Consider the following 18,676-nt stretch of genomic DNA (forward strand, 5'->3'; position numbering starts at 1 on the left):
GTTACTTACTACTGGTACTTTTGGTTACTACTACTGGTACTTTTAGTTACTGCTGCTGGTACTTTTAGTTACTGCTACTGGTACTTTTAGTTACTGCTACTGGTACTTTTGGTTACGACTACTGGTACTTTTAGTTACGACTGGTACTTTTGGTTACTGCTACTGGTACTTTTAGTTACTGCTGCTGGTACTTTTAGTTACTACGACTACTTTTGGTTACTACTACTGGTACTTTTGGTGACTACTACTGGTACTTTTAGTTACTGCTGCTGGTACTTTTAGTTACTGCTGCTGGTACTTTTAGTTACTGCTGCTGGTACTTTTAGTTACTACTACTGGTACTTTTGGTTACTGGTACTTTTAGTTACTACTACTGGTACTTTTGGTTACTGGTACTTTTAGTTACTACTACTGGTACTTTTGGTTACTGCTACTGGTACTTTTAGTTACTGCTGCTGGTACTTTCAGTTACTACTACTGGTACTTTTAGTTACTACTACTGGTACTTCTAGTTACTTCTACTGGTACTTTTAGTTACTGCTACTGGTACTTTTAGTTACTACTACTGTTACTTTTAGTTACTGCTACTGGTAACAGTATCTAATTAACATTCCAATAATAAGAAAATATTGATATATTGATTGATTCTGTTTCCCTTTTTACCGTTACCCACATCTTTGTCTGCATCTCTTCTTCAATCTTGCCTTTTTCTCACATATTTCTCAAGTGAAAAAGCAGCAGTGTCCTCTGCCTTTTGGAGAGAGAAGTGAAAAAACTTACAGCACCTGGTATTCCCAGGCGGTCTATCATCCAGGTACTAACCAGGCCCGACTCTGCTTAGCTTCCGAGATCGGAAGAGATCGGGCGCGAACAGAGAGGTATGGCCGTAAGCAAGTTTGTCTCCAACACATAGTTCTTTAAAACCTACAACAGTAGGTCAATTTTAAAACGTTAACGAACCTAAACCATTTCATTAATTAACATTCCAAAAATAAGAAAATCTTGATATATTGAATGATTCTCTTTTCCCTTTTTATCTAAGTTTTTTCACTTCTCTCTCCAAAAGGCAGAGGACACTGCTGCTTTTTCACTTGAGAAATATGTGAGAAAAAGGCAAGATTGAAGAAGAGATGCATACAAAGATGTGGGTAACGATAAAAAGGGAAAAGAGAATCAATCAATATATCAGTATTTTCTTATTTTTGGAATGTTAATTAATGAACTGGTTTAGGTTCGTTAACGTTTTAAAATTGACCTACTGTTGTAGGTTTTAAAGAACTATGTGTTGGAGACAAACTTGCTTACGGCCATACCTCTCTGATCAGTGCTGATTTGAGACACCTGTGTGAGCTGAGCTGGTGGATCCTGAGAACAGGCACGCTTTTTCCTTCCTCTCCTTTCTTCTCTCTTCTTTGATTTACACATGCAAGCTTTTTTCTAAAAGTTTATTAGTTGGTTTAGTGTACAGTACCCCCGTCAGTTTTTACTGATTGGGGGGAAGTCTTTTGTTTCTCGCTTTTTTGCGACACATCCCCCGCAGTTCTTTTTTCCGAGAGGGGCGCTTTCTTTTTTTCTCTCAAAATGACGGACTTACAAGTGAACCAGACCTGGACCGATCTGACGACAACCCCTACGGAAAACCCCACCATCCAGACGGAGGTAGAAGTCAGAGAGAAGGAGCTAACTGCAGAAACCCGAGAGTGGACTGCTTTGCAGAACCTCACGGTAAATGTGGAGACGGAGGGCGGCGCATCGATGAGCGCAATGGAACTGATAAGTTATGTGCAGAAACTGTGCGGTGCGCTACTGGCGTGCCGGGTCATCAACCCGAAAAGATTCGAAGTAACAATGAGCCACATAAAAGGTAAAGAACGCCTGATGGAGGGTTTCAAAGTGGGGGACACGAGGGTACACGCGAAAGAGATATCAAATGATGAGCTGGTCGTCTCCTTTTTGCACTTACCTTATTATGTGAGTGACAGGAGCATCCTGGCAAAACTGCTGAGCTGGGGGGTAAAAGCTGTATCCCCGGTGAAGCGAAGAATGTGGCCTGGGTCCAAAGTAACTGACGGCACCCGCTTTGTGAGGGTGAAGTTTAACGACAAGGTCCAGTCCCTCCCGTATTCGACGAAGTTCTCGACGGCGCTGGGTTTTGAGTATTTTCGCGTATTGCATGATAAACAAACGAAGATCTGCAGGATTTGCATGCAGCCTGGACACATACAGAGAGAGTGCCCGCAGTTTTCCTGCCACACCTGCGGGGTTCAGGGGCACTATGCCAGAGAGTGCACAAACAATAAAAAAACAAAAAAATGCACGGATTGCAAGCTGGCACTGGATATTTGCAAGTGCCAGGAGGTGGAGGAGGAGGAGGAGGAGGAGGTGGAGGTGGAAGACATGCAGAGCACTAACGAAACCTCGTACGATGAGTCCGGGGCAGAGGTGGAGTTGTGCAGTGATGACCAGGAGGAAGAAGCAGGAAACGATGAGGCGATACCGGCAACCGGTCAAGAGGGGCTGACCGGAGACAGTGAGGTGGTGCCAGTGGCGGCGGAAGCAGCAGCTGTGGTGCCTGATGCGGCAGCACGAGAGGTGGCGGTGCCAGACACGGCAGCAGCAGCAGCGGCGGAGCCAGGGACGGCAGCGCGAGCGGCAGTGGCATCAGAGGCTACAGCGGTGACAGCAGCGGCGGGGCCAGTGACCACACCCAGCCAGCCTGGCATAGGCGGTGACGTAATACGAGCCAGCGCGGGTCTGCAGGAGCAGAGCCCGGCCAAGCCGAGCAAGGTCCGGGTGTCGAGACTGGCTACGGGGAGAGGGAGAAGCGTGGTGACGAAGGGCCTGGAGGCCAAGGAGCAGCCAAGAGTCTTGCTGCAGTCGGAGATAGGGTCCTCCCTGGACTTTGCTGATGTCTCCAACTTGTCAGTTGACTGTTCCCCCCTGATGCTGCCGGACGTGTCTGACACAGAAATGGACGCAGAACAAGTGCAAACGGTGAGGAAAAGGAATTCTGATTTATTAAAGAAAGGAGGTAATAGGAAGAAAGTGCAAAAAAAATAATGGGAATATCTGTATTTGGGTTTTTGCATCTTTCCTTACTGTTTGCCCTCATGGCTCTGGACTCTTTTTCTATAACTTCATTTAATACGAATGGGTTCAAAAACATACTGAAGATCCAAGCTGTTTTAGAGAAATATAAGCATGCCGACTTTCTCTGCCTTCAGGAAACTGGGTGGGATCAGGATACTGTAAAGTGTGTACAAAAAATGTGGAGTGGAGAAGTTCAGGCTCAGGAGGGAGCTGGGAGAGCTAGGAGGGTAGCTCTTTTAATCAATAAGAATCACAGCAATAACAGCAAGGTAATTTATAAAGCCGATGATGGCAAATGCCTAATAATTGACTGTTTATTCAATAATGAAGTAATCAGACTTATAAACATCCACGCTCCAAACATAGAAGAAGATTGCAGGATCTTCTTCAAAAGCTTGGATAAATGGATTAACAATAAAACCATCCTACTGGGGGATTTTAACACCACTTTGAGCAATAGCGACAGCTCCCATGACAAATGCAAATGTGACACCAGTAGAACAGCTTTAAAAGATCTTATGACGAATAAAAACATGGTCGACGCATGGCGTGTGGTGAACCCTGGGTCGAGAGTCTATTCCAGAAGGCAGGTTGTGTTGGGTGTTTTAAAGCAGTCCCGTATAGACCTGGTCCTGGTGGCCTCTGGCCTAGTGAAAAAAGCCTCGGGTGTAAAGTACACCTTTAATACTTGGAGCGATCATGCATATGTTGACCTAAAGCTAGGTGATAATACGGGAAAAAGGGGAAAAAGCACTTGGTGCTTTAACAATAGCTTGTTAGAGGACAAAGAATATAAAGAAAAGATAACCAAATTTCTGACCCAATGTGCCTATGACGTTCCTTTTGTGGAAAATAAAATCACATTTTGGGATGAAATTAAATTAAGAATAAAAAAAGTCACTATAAAGTATAGTAGGGACAAAAATTGGGTCAAGAAGAGAGAGGAGAGTATATTAAATGAACTACTAAATAAAGAAATAGATAGAATGGAGCTAAACAACAGCCATAATAGCGAGAAGTACGAGCTTTATAGAGCTAAACTAGCAGGAATTGAGGCCCACCGTTGCAAGGGTGCTGCGGTCAGAAGTAGGTCTCTTTTCCTGCTAGAGGGGGAAAAAAGCACGGCTTTCTTTTTAGGACTGGAGAGAGCAACTCAGGAAAAGCAATTCATTGCAGAACTAAAAGATGACAATAATAAAACTTTTACGGAAAACAGTGACTTATTGAGGCTAGCTCATAGTTACTATAGCTGTCTGTACAAAGGGCAATGCCCAAAAGAACCTCACATACAGCAGCTAACAAATCAGGTTAAAATTCAGATCAGTGATAACGACAAAACATTTTGTGACTCACCTACCACAACCGGGGAGATAGAGGCAGCGATACAGGGGCTTAAAAAGAACAAAAGTCCTGGATCAGATGGCCTCACTGCGGACTTCTATTGCTGCTTTTCTGAGTTGCTCTCTCCAGTCCTGTTGAAAGTTCTGGAGGAAATGGAGGTACAAAATGATACCTCGAAGACAGTGACCGAAGGTATAATTACGTTGATTTATAAAAAAAAAGGTACAAAAGATGAACTTAAATTCTATAGACCAATTAGTCTCCTAAATACGGACTATAAAATATTTGCAAAAGTGCTCGCAAATAGACTGAGAGAGGTGATAAAAACTGTTGTTTCAGAGACCCAGTCCTACAGTATCCCTGATAGAGACATTAGCGATAACATCATCGCAGTGAGAGATATCGTCGATAAAATGTCTGAAGAGGGGGGGTGCATATTGGGCATAGACCTCGAAAAAGCCTTTGATAGAGTAGAACAGGTTTTTATGTGGGAGGTACTGAAGAGCTATGGGTTTGGCGCGGGTTTTATTAACCGGGTTAAGCTCCTCTACAAAAGAGCGGAGAGCAGAATAAAAGTAAATGGATTCCTCACGGAGCCTGTGGTGCTAGGGCGCTCCATCAGACAGGGGTGTCCCCTGTCGGCCTTACTCTACAGTCTGGTAGCAGAGCCCCTAGCTCTTAGCATCACGAGTGACAACAGCATTGAGGGTTTTAAAACTGAGGGTAACAAAATGGTTAAGGTCATACAATATGCGGACGATATTAATATATTTATTAAAAACACGTCCTACATTGAACAGGTAATGACCCATATCGCAAACTATGAAAGGGCGTCTGGGGCAAAAATAAACATAACAAAATCTGAGCTTATGATCTTTAACGGAGATAAGGTGGACGCCGCTAAATGGGGCTTTAAAATCACAGATGACGAAAGGAAAATACTTGGTATTTATATAGGTAAAGATAGCATTAAAGCTAGAGACCGGAACTGGCAAGAGCTTCTAATAAGAATACGTAATACCTGTAACCTGTGGAAGGCCCGAGGGCTGACCATAAGAGGGAAGGTAATCGTATCTAATGCTCTAATTCTGTCTAAAATGAATCACATTTTGGGGTCTTGCGAGCTGCCGAGTTGGGCGTTAAATTCTTTAAACAGCGTGATCTCTTCTTTCTTGTGGAAGGTGCAGGGCAATATGATCGCTCGTAAGACTTTAATCGCAAAAAAAAGGGAGGGGGGCTTAGACCTGATTGACATAAGTGCAAAAAGAGATGCATTTAGGGTTAAATTGATAGGCCGGTTTTTTGGATTCGAAGAGGCAGCACCCATGGAAAGATACCTTGGCAGGTCTCCTGGCAAAGTATGGTGAGAGGAGCAGCTACAATTTGTACGCCTTCTCTCCCAGAAATGTCACAGGAGGCTTTCCGGGGTTCTACCGTGAAGTGCTGGAGGCTTGGGACAAATTTCTGCCCCACCTTAGACCTGACGTAGAATATAAAGAGCATGTGATTCGGTTGCCTTTCCTAAATTCGCCCTTCTTCTCCCACAAAGGCAGACCCCTAGCGTCTAAGGCCCTCCGTGAGGCAGGCCTGACAACGCTGTGGGAGAGGGGGTGAATTTTTATTTTTTGATAAAAACAAAACACTTATGGGACTGAAGAGGGCGGGAGGGGCGTTCAAAACTAAACAAATAATGGACTTAGGGATGAGCATCACCCAAGGGGTGGAAAAAAGTTGGCGTACGCTGACTTCTCGTGGTATTCTGATGCAGGATGATGCTGTGAATTTCCTCCTGTGCCAAGGGGCGAAGTCCACTCCACTTCCTCAAATAAAGACTAAAGTTATTTATGATATTTTGATTCAAAAGCTGATTAAAAGACCCGCAGCAGAACTTAGATGGGCAGCCATATTCCCCACCAAAACTGTAACATCCATCTGGCGCAACCTGGCAATACCTTTTTTATCGCATACAGTATTTAACACGGACTTTAAACTGAGGCACAGGAGGTTCTACTCTAGCATCGTCCTGCATCAGATACACAAGCTGAAATTTCAGCGGCTTTGCCCAGTCTGTGGACTGGAGGATGAGGATTTCGAGCACCTCATATTGAGATGTGGTGCTCTTAGTGGTTTTAAAACATATGTCTGTCAGTTTTTAAAAACTGGCTGTGGTGCTACTGCGGCGCAACTGACAGAGTGGGACTGGGTGTGGCTCTTCGGCCTCCCCAGGCAGGGCAGAGGGGGCATTACGATGCAGGTGAACACGCTCCTCGCTTTCGCCAGGCATGCAGCAGTCCTAAGGAGGAATTATGCGTTGTTCGAAAATAAACAAGTGAATGTAAAAGAACTCTTCAAAAATCTTTTGAAGGCGCACTTGGGACTGCTGCACGCCTGTAGGGAGGAGGTGTTCACCGAGCTGTTCATTAGTAGAACAGCTTTGTGTAAGGTTGGGGAGGGTGGGGGTCTGGTTTTTAATTTCTGAGGGTTAGTATAGTGGGGTGTTTTTTGGGTTTTGTTGATTGGTTTGTGCGGGTTTAGGTGTGTTGTATGATTAAATAAACGTTTTGATTGTAAATATGTTTTTTATAAATTTTGGGGTGTATTTTTGTTCATCTTTTGTCATTTGTTGTAAGTAAAAACAGCTATCTGTCAGGTAATTTATGGGGCGGTTTCATTTTATTGATTGGGTTTGCGGGTTTGGGTAAATGTCAAGTATCTGAAATCTAATTTAGAACTTTGTTTTGAGGGTTTATTTCTACCATTTATTTGTTAAATAGCCAATGGCTGTTTTGAAAAAAAAAAGAAAAAGAAAAAAAAAAAGAGTTTGTGTTTGAATGTGTGCAAAAACATGCTAACATGTTGTATTTTTGATAATAAAAACAAGAGAAAAAATTCGCGTCAGATCTCGGAAGCTAAGCAGAGTCCGGCCTGGTTAGTACTTGGATGGGAGACCGCCTGGGAATACCAGGTGCTGTAAGTTTTTTCACTTCTCTCTCCAAAAGGCAGAGGACACTGCTGCTTTTTCACTTGAGAAATATGTGAGAAAAAGGCAAGATTGAAGAAGAGATGCATACAAAGATATGGGTAACAGGGAAAAGAGAATCAATCAATATATCAGTATTTTCTTATTTTTGGAATGTTAATTAATGAACTGGTTTTGGTTCGTTAACGTTTTAAAATTGACCTACTGTTGTAGGTTTTAACCTCTTATTCTCGGAGCCGTTTTTGAGGTCTCTGAGCGAAAAAACATAGCCCTACAAAACTGACCATAGCTCTGTAACTACAAGATCGATTTTAATAATTTTTGTTGATATAATCAGATCACAACACCTGTGACATAGTTTACATTGGTCATATTGTGAATATGTTGCTGGTTAATATAGAAAATAAGACATTAACACAGCTGAAAGTGAAAATATTCAGCCTCGCCTGGGAAAAATGCACTTTCAGTGATAAAAGGTTATTGAAATAATGCAGCTAGCTCCCTGAATCTTTCCCAAGTCATAGCATAACTGATCAGTAGTTATTAAAAAAAGGTTAAAGTGGAATAAAGTGGAATAAAGTTAAGAATAAGAGGTTTTAGTCAGGCGAGGCATCATTTTCGAACCAGCTGTTGCAGCTCTTACATTGTACTTTTATACACTATATAACTATATATTTCACTTTCTTTATCACTCATATGATTCAATACATCCAAATACAGATAATAGGAATCATATTCATATTCATAACATCATCAGAGCCAGTTTTGGCTGTCATCTGTAGGATTTTCTCATTTCATGTGTGTGTGTGTGGCTGGATCTCAGCCTATCCTCGGTCGATTTCCAAAAACAACCCCTCCTTAGACGCGTCACAGGCTTAGGAAGACTCATGCCAAATTTGGTGGTGATCGTCAAAAGATTTCGTACAATAAAGTTGCCAGAAGTGAGGCGTGTACCCCGGCGGAAATTTCCGGTCGCAGGCAGTCTGACCACTCGCCCAAGCCCCCTTGACCGCTCTTATTCTGGAAACAAGTCGGAAGTCAACAGTATGCAGTTGGCAGCAATGACTACAGCTTTGGAACGGAAATTCCGCGACGTTATTATCCATATTTTGAGAAAACTTGGGCACATACCTACGATTTTTGTCGGCGAAGTTCAGCATGAAGGTACGTTTGATCACACACAACGGTTTAGTGCTTCTACGGATCGTAAAACAGAAGTTAGTTACGTGTTCCGCCACGTGTGCTAATGCTAATAAATGCATTGCATGACTTGGTAGCCGTTAGCATGAGGGTACAAACATTGATTTACTGTACTCATAACGCCGATTTCGGGCCAGGATTTGGTGCTTTTATGCCACGATATTTTTGTGCTTATATGAGTAGCCTATAGTTGTCTTTGGAGTTTATAATAAGTGACTTATATGATGTTGTTGTCCAGACGTTGCTGGTTCATCGAAAATAAAAAGTGGCCGTGTCCACACTACTGGCTAACAATCATGCTATTTTCCGCATGTGAGTTTGAGGGGTTCTGAGCCCGAGAGCCCCCAAATTTGGGGGCGTCGTGCTCAAGAGGTTTTAAAGAACTATGTGTTGGAGACAAACTTGCTTACGGCCATACCTCTCTGTTCGCGCCCGATCTCGTCCGATCTCGGAAGCTAAGCAGAGTGGGGCCTGGTTAGTACTTGGATGGGAGACCGCCTGGGAATACCAGGTGCTGTAAGTGTTTTCACTTCTCTCTCCAAAAGGCAGAGGACACTGCTGATTATTCACTATAATTTCAAAACGTACAGACGCAAATAATTCATAAATAAGACGATCGCATTTCGCCGGTAGAAATGGATCCTGTGCTTATAAACAGAACACAGGACACAGTTTGTTAACAGACTACAGAGAGAAACACCTCTACAGTGGTGATTACTGTGTGTCTTTATTAGTTATTAGTATTATTAGTTACTATTATTAAGTACAGTGAACACACGAACATCTCAAAAGTCTCTCTAGCTGTTAAAGCTGACTGACAGCTGATCCAGCTGTGATCAGCTGATCTTCCGTCATCAGAAACAGACGTCGCTTCACGTGACGCAACTGAGGAAAGCACGTCTCATGTCTGTTAAAACATATTTCCTCGTTTCCTCGCTCCTCGCATGGTTTCCTCCATGCGTCCCTGGTGGGAGGGACTAAGACGCAAGGAAAGGACCCAAGTGAGGGAAACGGGGATGCAATCTTGCTTACGGCCACACCTCTCTAATCCCATGAGAGCAAGTTGAGATCACGCGTGATCTAGCAGAACCAGGAAGTCAGACGTGGCACGGGGTACATGGCACATGGGGTACAGAGGAAAAATGTAATGGTGGTCTGATGGTGCAGTCCTGTCTCCTAAAAATTACGTTCCCCCAAAACTAAAATGCATTCTCAATTACGTTTGACCATAAATGTATTTTCTCCCTGATTACGTTTGTGTTTGACGTATTACAAATACGTTTCTCAGCAACATATCTTTGCCATACTCTAGTCTTTATTATTTTTCTGTGATCTGCCTCGCCTCTACCCCCGCCACCCACAAGTTGTTGCCCCGCGGCCTGTTCCGAGGGCTGACATACCTGACGATGGGGTGCCTCATGGCGGGGACGGCTGGAGACCTCGCGTCCGTCGCCAATGGGTGAGCGCCCGCCACTCGGAACCATAAAACTAAGTCCCGGATTTTACCCGGGGGACATTCTGGAGGTATTGTGGCCGGGTGATGTGCCTCGTTGCTGGGGAGGTATGAGCCGAGAGTGGCGGGGTGTTATGGAGGTATATTTTATTTATTTGTATCCATCTAACCCTAACCATAACTTCCACTAGGAAGCCACGTCCCCACCCAAACCTAACCCTTAAGAGAGTCACGGTTACTCCCGGATTTTACACGCGGGCCTTTGTGGAGGTATTGTAGCTGCATAATGTTCCTCGTTGCTCGGCCTGGATGAGCGAGTTTCTGCTGGAGACAGGCGGGGTGTTTTGGTGGTATCTCGGCCGACAACTCGGTGTTGTTCCCGTGCGTGGATGAGCGCATTTCTGCCGGAGACAGGCGGCGTGTTGTGGTAGTATTCTGACCGCGTAATAGGGAGAAGGAGAGGCGGTGGTGGAGAGGGACAAAAATGTTAAAGTGTTAAAATGTTGATTAGAAACGTATTTGTAATAAGTCAATGTAATAAGTCAAACACAAACGTAATCAGGGAGAAAATACGTTTTTGGTCAAACGTAATTGAGAATGCATTTTAGTTTTGGGGGAACGTAATTGTTAGGAGACAGTGCAGTGAGGTTCTGTCTAAGGTTCTGTCTGAAGCCCTCTTATTTACGTCGCCACCTGAACACCAAGCATGCTAGTGCAAGTCAAAAGCCCCTTACATTTTTAATATCGAAATTGGAGGAGTTACAAAACAGCCCAAAACAACTGCAGTCTCATTCATGTTGGGTCTACAAAAAACGCACTGCGGGCTTCATATCTGGTCACAGAATAGCAAGAAAGGGGCTACCTCACACAATCGCCGAAGACGTGTGCTTGCCAGCTGCCAAAGAGATGGTGGAATGTATGATTGGAGAGAGAGAAGCAAAAAAGTTGTACGTGATCCCGGTGTCCAACAACACTGTCGCGCCGCATCGATGCTTTGTCCGAAGACATCCTGGCTACATTTGTCGTTGACCACCATGAGTTTTTTTTTTTTTACACTTAACTGAGGTATCTTACAGTTGCCTATCTTACATAGAGCCTATGCCGGGACTGTGAGGAGGTGGTCTCAGGAGGCTATTGACGCCCTGCAGGGCTGCTTTGAGTCTACGGTTTGGGATGTGCTTTGTGGACCACATGGGGAGGACCTCAACAGCATGACGGACTGTATCACTGAATACATTAAATTCTGCGAACAGACCGCCATTCCATCCCGGACAGTACACTGCTTCCCCAACAATAAACCTTGGATCACCAGTGACCTGAAAGCTCTTCTTTCAGAAGAAAGCAGCTTTCAGGTCTGGGGACAGGGGGGGAGATCAGGACAGTCCAGCTTGACCTGAGGGTGAAGTCCAGCGTGACCTGAGGGTGAAGCTCAGGGAGTGCAAGGACACCTACAGGAGGAAGCTGGAGGCCAAACTCCAGCAGAACAACGTGAAGGAGGTGTGGACAGGGATGAAGCAGATCACCGGCTTCAAGGTTGGAGGCAGACAACCAGGGGGCTCCCTGGAGAGGGCCAACGACCTAAACTCTTTCTTCAATAGGTTTAGCTCAGAGCCCTGTCTGTCTCCTCCACACACCACACCTCCCCCTCTGCTCCTGGTGAGCTGCATGGACTCAGAGCCCTCCACTTCAAAGGGCTCTGCCACCACTGACATAATGACCACCCTCCCCCCCCTCTCTGTGACGACTGGCCAGGTGAGAAGACAGCTGGAGAGACTCCACCAAGGCAAGGCTGCGGGACCTGATGGCATCAGCCCCAGGGTCCTGAAGACCTGCGCCATCCAGCTGTCTGATGTTCTGCAACATCTCTTCAACCTGAGCCTGAAGCAGGAGGAAGTCCCGGTGCTGTGGAAGACGTCGTGCCTGGTTCCTGTACCTAAGAAGACGACACCATCTGGCCTCAATGATTACCGACCAGTTGCCCTCACATCACATGTGATGAAGGTGCTGGAGAGGCTGGTCTTGGCCCACCTCCGACCGCAGGTGAAATCATCACTGGACCCTCTGCAATTTGCATAACAGCCTCATGTGGGAGTGGATGACGCCATCATCTACCTGCTGCAACTAGCTCAGTCGCACCTGGACGGATCCGGTTGCTCTGTGAGAATCACTTTCTTTGATTTCTCCAGTGCATTTAACACCATCCAACCAGTGCTGCTGAGTGAGAAGCTGCGGGTGGTGGGGGTTATTGGTGTGTGTGTGTGTTCCCTGCAAACATGTGAATAAATGATTTTCCTTGCTGATAAAATTGTCTTTTATATGTTTTTTTTTATTTTTCAAAAGTTATCCTTGTTACAGCACATTTTATCATTAGCTTACACATTGTACACAGGTAAAATGAACACCGCAGCACACCGCAGGTTGTACTTTGTTAACAAAACGGGTAACCATTGCATCATTATTAACAGGGTTAGTTCCATACAGGTCTAGCACCCGTGAATAAGACATTCCTTTCTGTATATGACATAGAAAAAACACAGTGTTGCCCACACGTAGCAAAATTATTCTGAACCTGTTTTCTAGAATAAGATACATCAGTACAGTTATTATTGAGGAAAATACCTATTGCCTCTGGAAACCTGACACTATCTGGAGGGTCCCCAAAACTGTCAAAGAAATAGTCATGCCCGTGTTTTGTAATATAGATAGCCAACCAATGCTCCCCCGGCATGTTAGAAGGATGGGTGTTTACAATCACCATTGACGGGTATTTACACTCAGGGGATTTTGGGAACTGATCGCTTGCTAGTACCCCCATAAAGTATGTACCATTAAAATTCGCTTTCTAATAATGGGCTTCCAAACGCCTCCTATGGCAATGGCCTAGGAGGTATATTTCGTAGTCTATTTCGTACTACCCCCAATAAAACCTGGTAAATCTCCACCCGCCTGATTCAAATAGTATGCCACATATCAGTCATCATCGCGAATGTATGGAGTATACGCCATCTTTCCCCCACCTTTAGAAATACTGTTTTATCGGTCTAAAGTGTAGCTTGACAATCACTTTTCCGTGTGAAAAAGGCATGTGCTTGTTCTGGTCATTTTTTAGCGATATCTCAATATCACCAATAACTCTTTTCGAGAGAGACGTGTAGTGCGGTCTGTCACAAGTCAGAGTGGGGACACTGCGTTGTTCATCAGCAACATTTATACACCTCAGGAGCGGTACATGACTGTCACCCACTAGTTGATAATCCACTATGTCACTATAAACATATATTATAACGACCTGCATGAATGTCGGCCGGATGAGGTGCATATAACACCCCACCTTGTATATCATCGGGGGGTACATTCGCCTCCCCCGGGTTGAAACCCAGTATCTCAGCCAACTGTCCATTAAATGTTATGGTTGTGCCTTTAGCTCCGGTAAGCCCTGTACCAGAGGTAGCCAACACGGTGCCCGCGGGCACCCTGTCGCCCGCAGGGACTACGTGAGTCGCCCGCAAGACATGTTCTAAAAATAGCACTAGTCACCATGGAGCTCTGTCTAAAATTGTAGTTGCTGTTCTTTTTTAATCAAAAACGCTTGCATTAGTGTAGATTTTAAAATGACAATATTTCTTGTCATAAGAGAGTTGGGTTCCCGGAGGCGCACGGCGGACAGCCAGGACGAGGCCGCCGCACCGCACTAGGTTTTCAGGTTCTGAATGGCAGGCGCATCCCGTTGGCGCCAGACGCGAGCGCACCCCGTGCGTCAGGTCCGTAAATCCTCGGAACAGGCCGCGGGGCAACAACTCAGGGGTGGCGGGGGTAGAGGCGAGGCAACGCAATCCGACCGAAAAGGCCCAGACTAGAGGTTTGAACGCGGGTGCCCGGAGACGCTCGCGCACCTCGGAGGGTTGGATCCCCCGCTCGGCTATAGACGAGACTTTTTACTAGTTTCTTCGTTGAGAAAAAGGTACCATTGGAAAAGCTGGTGTCGGTGAAAACAGACGGGGCTCCCGCGATGACGGGCCGGCATGCAGGCTTTATTGCGCAATGCAAAGGTGACCCAGACTTCGCAAAATTTCTACATTACCACTGCATCATTCACCAGCAGGTGCTATGTGCAAAAGTAACCGGCTTTAATCATGTGATGATACAAAAATATCAGAGATGTGATACCTCTGACTTTCAAATGTTGAAACAGATTAACAGAAATAAAAGTTGCATGTTTAAATATGTATGTGTAGCTATACCATCATAGTTGTGGAAATCATTATTAATAATTATTGTGAGGAATAATTAACTGACATGTGATCAAACAGTCTCTTCACATATATTATTATTATTAAGGTGATCTGTGCAATTTTGTTATTCAGGAAGTTTGTATCAAATAAGTAGCTCTTCGTACTACTCGGTACCCTTGAAGTAGCTCTCAGTTTAAAAAAGGTTGGTGACCCCTGCCCTATACGCTTCTCTTCCTCGGAATAATGGATAGTAGGCCCCTTGCCTGCTTTTGCATTAAACTCTGACACTACACTGTATATAGTTTCATGACACCCCGAGTTCAGTAGGATAACTGTTGTCTGTTTAGTTTTAGAGTCATAGAGGGTCACACCTGCATCACATGCGGGAAAACTTTGCCACTGTCGCGGATACTGGATCTCTATAAGGCCCACCTCATAGGGCTCGCTCAGCATGATAGGTCTTGCTAATTTTGTCCTGTAGTTCCATATCTTGTTATTTGGGTATACCCCCAGTGATAAGGTAAGATAAAATCCGTTCATGGTCACTACTACGAACCTCCGTCAAAACACCTGTTTAAGAGTGAACACTTAAGCAGAGTGCGGCCGTGTTTTATCGCAAATCCACTATACATCGCATATCCACATTTTATCGCATATCCACAAGCTATCTTTTTCAGGTATCCACAAGCTAAAGTTCTCTGGCCATCCCAGCCATTTTACATGGACCATTTTTTTACCCTTGGCCCCTTTTCTAGACAATATTTTTTCTATTTTAAACACCTTGTTTTTACCAATAATTACTTTTTGTAGCTCGAGCTCGTAAAATGTACCTTTCACAGTCTCTCCCGTGCAATCTGATAATTTATAAACAGGCGGCTGGCTATGCGCCTCGATATTGTAAAATGCTCATCTGTAAACGTTTGTTTATAACCTTTCCTAAACACACCTCTGAGTTTTGATATTCTCACTGTATCCACATGGTTAAATTTAAAGATCACAGTCTTCTGAGGCTTATCCTTGTACAAGTGTTTGAAGACTATTTTTTCATTGTCTTTATTTACAGCAGCTGGCTGTATCTTTATCGATCTATGATACGTGTTGTTATAGGCTTTAGTCAGATCCTGAACCACATCCACATATCTGCGTGTATTAACAGAAGTCAAATATCTCCACATACGTCTTGAATGTTATATTAAAACGTTCCACCACGCTGGCCTTAGTCTCATTCGATGTTGAAAAATGCGTAATGTTATACTGCGCCAATAGATGTTGAAACTGTTTATTATAAAACTCTGTGACGAGGGTCTGTTTGAAGTTTCACCGGTACACGGCCCTCACTCAGAATGTCTTTAAATGCCTTTGTAACAGAGGGACCAGATTTGCTGGCAAGACATCTAACCCATGCATATTTTGAAAATACATCGATACACATTAAAAATAATGGACATTGTCGTTTTCCTCTGTATATTCACCCATATCAACTAGATCGATCTGAAATTGCTTGTCAATACCGTTGACCAAAACCCTATTCCTCGGAAAATGTATGGCCGCTTTGGCATGGAGGGTGTACACATCTTGCGCTAATAAAAATCTGTTAACCGCGGCCAGTGAGGGAGTCACACCCGCGCATTCTCTGGCGGCCTTACGAAGTTTAGACACACTGCCTAGTCCCCCTAGATGAGAAGGATCGTAATAAATCTTTTGTAGCATACTCTCCATGTTAGACCCCAAAGTGTAAATGACAACGCCGTCTCTGTTACAACATATTTTATTCAGTAATATTGTACAAAAACATACACGCACATTGTTGCAACATTGTACAGAATAAGAAAAAACAAAACAAAATCACACACACACATCTAAAATAGTAAAAAAAGGATCACAAGTTCCCATGGATACGGTCATCACTGGCATGGATACTCATGGAGCGCAGATGTTCTTGTATGGCTGGTATAAAACAATCGGTCCACAGTTGTTCCTTCAGCTCCTCAATGTTGTGTTCATAGTACCCCTCATCGACGGGCCACAAACACTCGTGGTGTTTCTGACTGGGGTGATTAACCTGACACCCATAGCAGTTCTCCTTCCTGAATATGCCAATAACATTGTCCAACAAAACTAGAACACACATTTTAACCTCATTTATGAAGTCTCCGCATGCCACAGCAGGTATCATCGTTTCATCATCATCCTCGTGCATGACCAGGAGGGGGCTTTCTACCTGGGTACTGCTCGTCAGAGGTGGAGAAGGAGGGGGAGATGGAGATGGAGATGGAGACGGGGTGTCATTCATATGCATGTCGATGAGGGGGACTGCCGCCGAACGGATCCGGACCCTCCGTTGTGGAGGAGGGGGTGTGACACATGACCCATAGGTGGGGGGGAGACAAGTCTGCAGTTGAGGCAATAGGGGTGTAGAGCAAATACGGTGACTGTGGCGTAGGAGGAGGCTGTGGAGGTGTTGATGGAGGAGACATCGATGGGGGTGACCAGCTGGCAGATGACGTGGTGTTATCAGAATCTGAAAATAAAAACATTTTATAAATATATATATATATATTGATATTGTTAATAATAATAATAATACAACAATAAATATCAATCACTGTTTGAGGGCTGCTGGTTTGTTGGCGATTTACCGTCAACACACGGGATCAGGTAAAACAAAATGCGTAGTGTCCTGTATACTGCCGAAAACAAGGCGCTTTCTAACATCCCCATCTCTTTTGACCGCGTGGTCAATTTTGCTAAACACTTTTTGCATAGCAGCCCAGTCACACCACTGGATAAAGAAAACAATTTGAAACCAGAAATCAAAATCAGCATCTGTGCTCGGGTGCATAGACTGTCTCCCCTCTCCACGTGCCGCAGTCATACGCTCCCTGTCTTCACAGACACTCAGAAAAACAAAATCATTTGCCTGTCTAGATTGACTACCACGTGGTGCATTTTAGGCCCCGTAACACTGTCCCACTGATACATGTAACCCTACTCAGCCACATCCTGCTGATACATCCCCACGCAGACAACAGAACGAAAATGTTTCCAGTCTTTTACAGACATGGTCCCTTTCACACTCAATTCCGATACATTCACACACTCCGAATCTGGACTGATATGTGACTCAAATGTCACTTTCCCATCCTCATATCCCACTGTGTAATTACCCATTCTCTCCCTCGGTTACTATCTCTAACACACCGGACTTCTCTGTAGTAAGGCCGCCCCTTCGGCGCCTCTTTTGCTGAGGAGCATCCACAACCACGTTAGGCATACTGTCTGTAGACATAACTATAGCCCCGCCGGTAGCAGGCAATGACATGTTTGATAGGCAGACAAGGCAGTTGAGAGCACAGCCAACAAAAAAAGATCCACCGCTGATGTTGTTGAACTGAGACAGGATGTGGTCCTCCAAAATCCAGAGCCAAAGTGTTTTGAAATATATACTATCCCATATATACTATCCCATCAAATAACACACACCCCTATAAAAGCGACATCCAGCTGTACGAAGGATCATATAAATGTTTGACGAAAGTGCACATTCGATTTCACACTATATGCCCTATACACACGCCCGATTCACACCTCTGCAGACACACGCACTCTCATGTACGTGCAAAAAAGTTCAGTTTTCAGATAATTATGCAAATTCGAGAAAAAAATTAAATTATGCACGCTTTTTTTCACATGCACGTGCATATTATTTCACTTTACGGTGCACGCGCAAACATATATAGTATATACTACTAATTGAACTAGAGGTTGGGGGACCGAGATTACTCACCTACATAAAAATAAATATATCTCTGCCAAACAAAAAAATACTCACCTTTGTCTGGGGTGGGGTGATCCGCAGATAGACGCTGGAATGAAAAATGAAATGCTGCCCAGCAAAACAAAGTGGAACAAAAACCAAAAAATTGTAATTTATTGGGAGTCAGAAGAGGGAGCAGGATAAACCTTATGTGCCCGTGCTCTCTGCTTTGTAGGCAGAAAACTACTTTCCCCTCACCTAACCTAACCCTAACCCTAAATACTGAAATCAATAAATGCTGAAATAAATGCTGAGATAAATAAACAAAAGTATAAATAAATAAATGCTGAAATAAATATGGAAATAAATAGATTAATGTATAGATGAATAAATAAAAGTTGATAATCAAACAGGACATAAGGAAATACATATATCATATATTTATTTCTACATTTCTGTTCACCTACATTTATTTATTTATGTGTCTGTATGCTAATGAGGTGGGAGGTCCTAACCTCTGTCTAAAGCAGGATTGGTCACAGGAGTGTGATCGCTTCTGGTCCACTACTTCTGTCTTGCACAGTAACGTTGAAGTTGGCTAGCCCGCTCAGCTACCCGTTAGC

General features: G+C 44.1%; 2 non-coding genes across 2 annotated transcripts; one reads left to right on the forward strand and one right to left on the reverse strand.

Moving 5' to 3' along the window:
* Window positions 1-773: 773 nt before the first annotated feature.
* On the reverse strand, window positions 774-892 carry LOC142960937 (5S ribosomal RNA). Its single transcript, XR_012956522.1, has one exon. It is a non-coding gene; the product is annotated as a 5S ribosomal RNA (ribosomal RNA).
* An 8,123-nt stretch (window positions 893-9,015) lies between these two features.
* On the forward strand, window positions 9,016-9,134 carry LOC142961561 (5S ribosomal RNA). Its single transcript, XR_012956959.1, has one exon. It is a non-coding gene; the product is annotated as a 5S ribosomal RNA (ribosomal RNA).
* Window positions 9,135-18,676: the final 9,542 nt, after the last annotated feature.

Source organism: Anarhichas minor, unplaced genomic scaffold (assembly GCF_050575085.1).
Source record: "Anarhichas minor isolate MPS153535 unplaced genomic scaffold, ASM5057508v1 ptg000027l, whole genome shotgun sequence".
In the NCBI taxonomy this organism is placed as follows: Eukaryota; Metazoa; Chordata; class Actinopteri; order Perciformes; family Anarhichadidae; genus Anarhichas; species Anarhichas minor.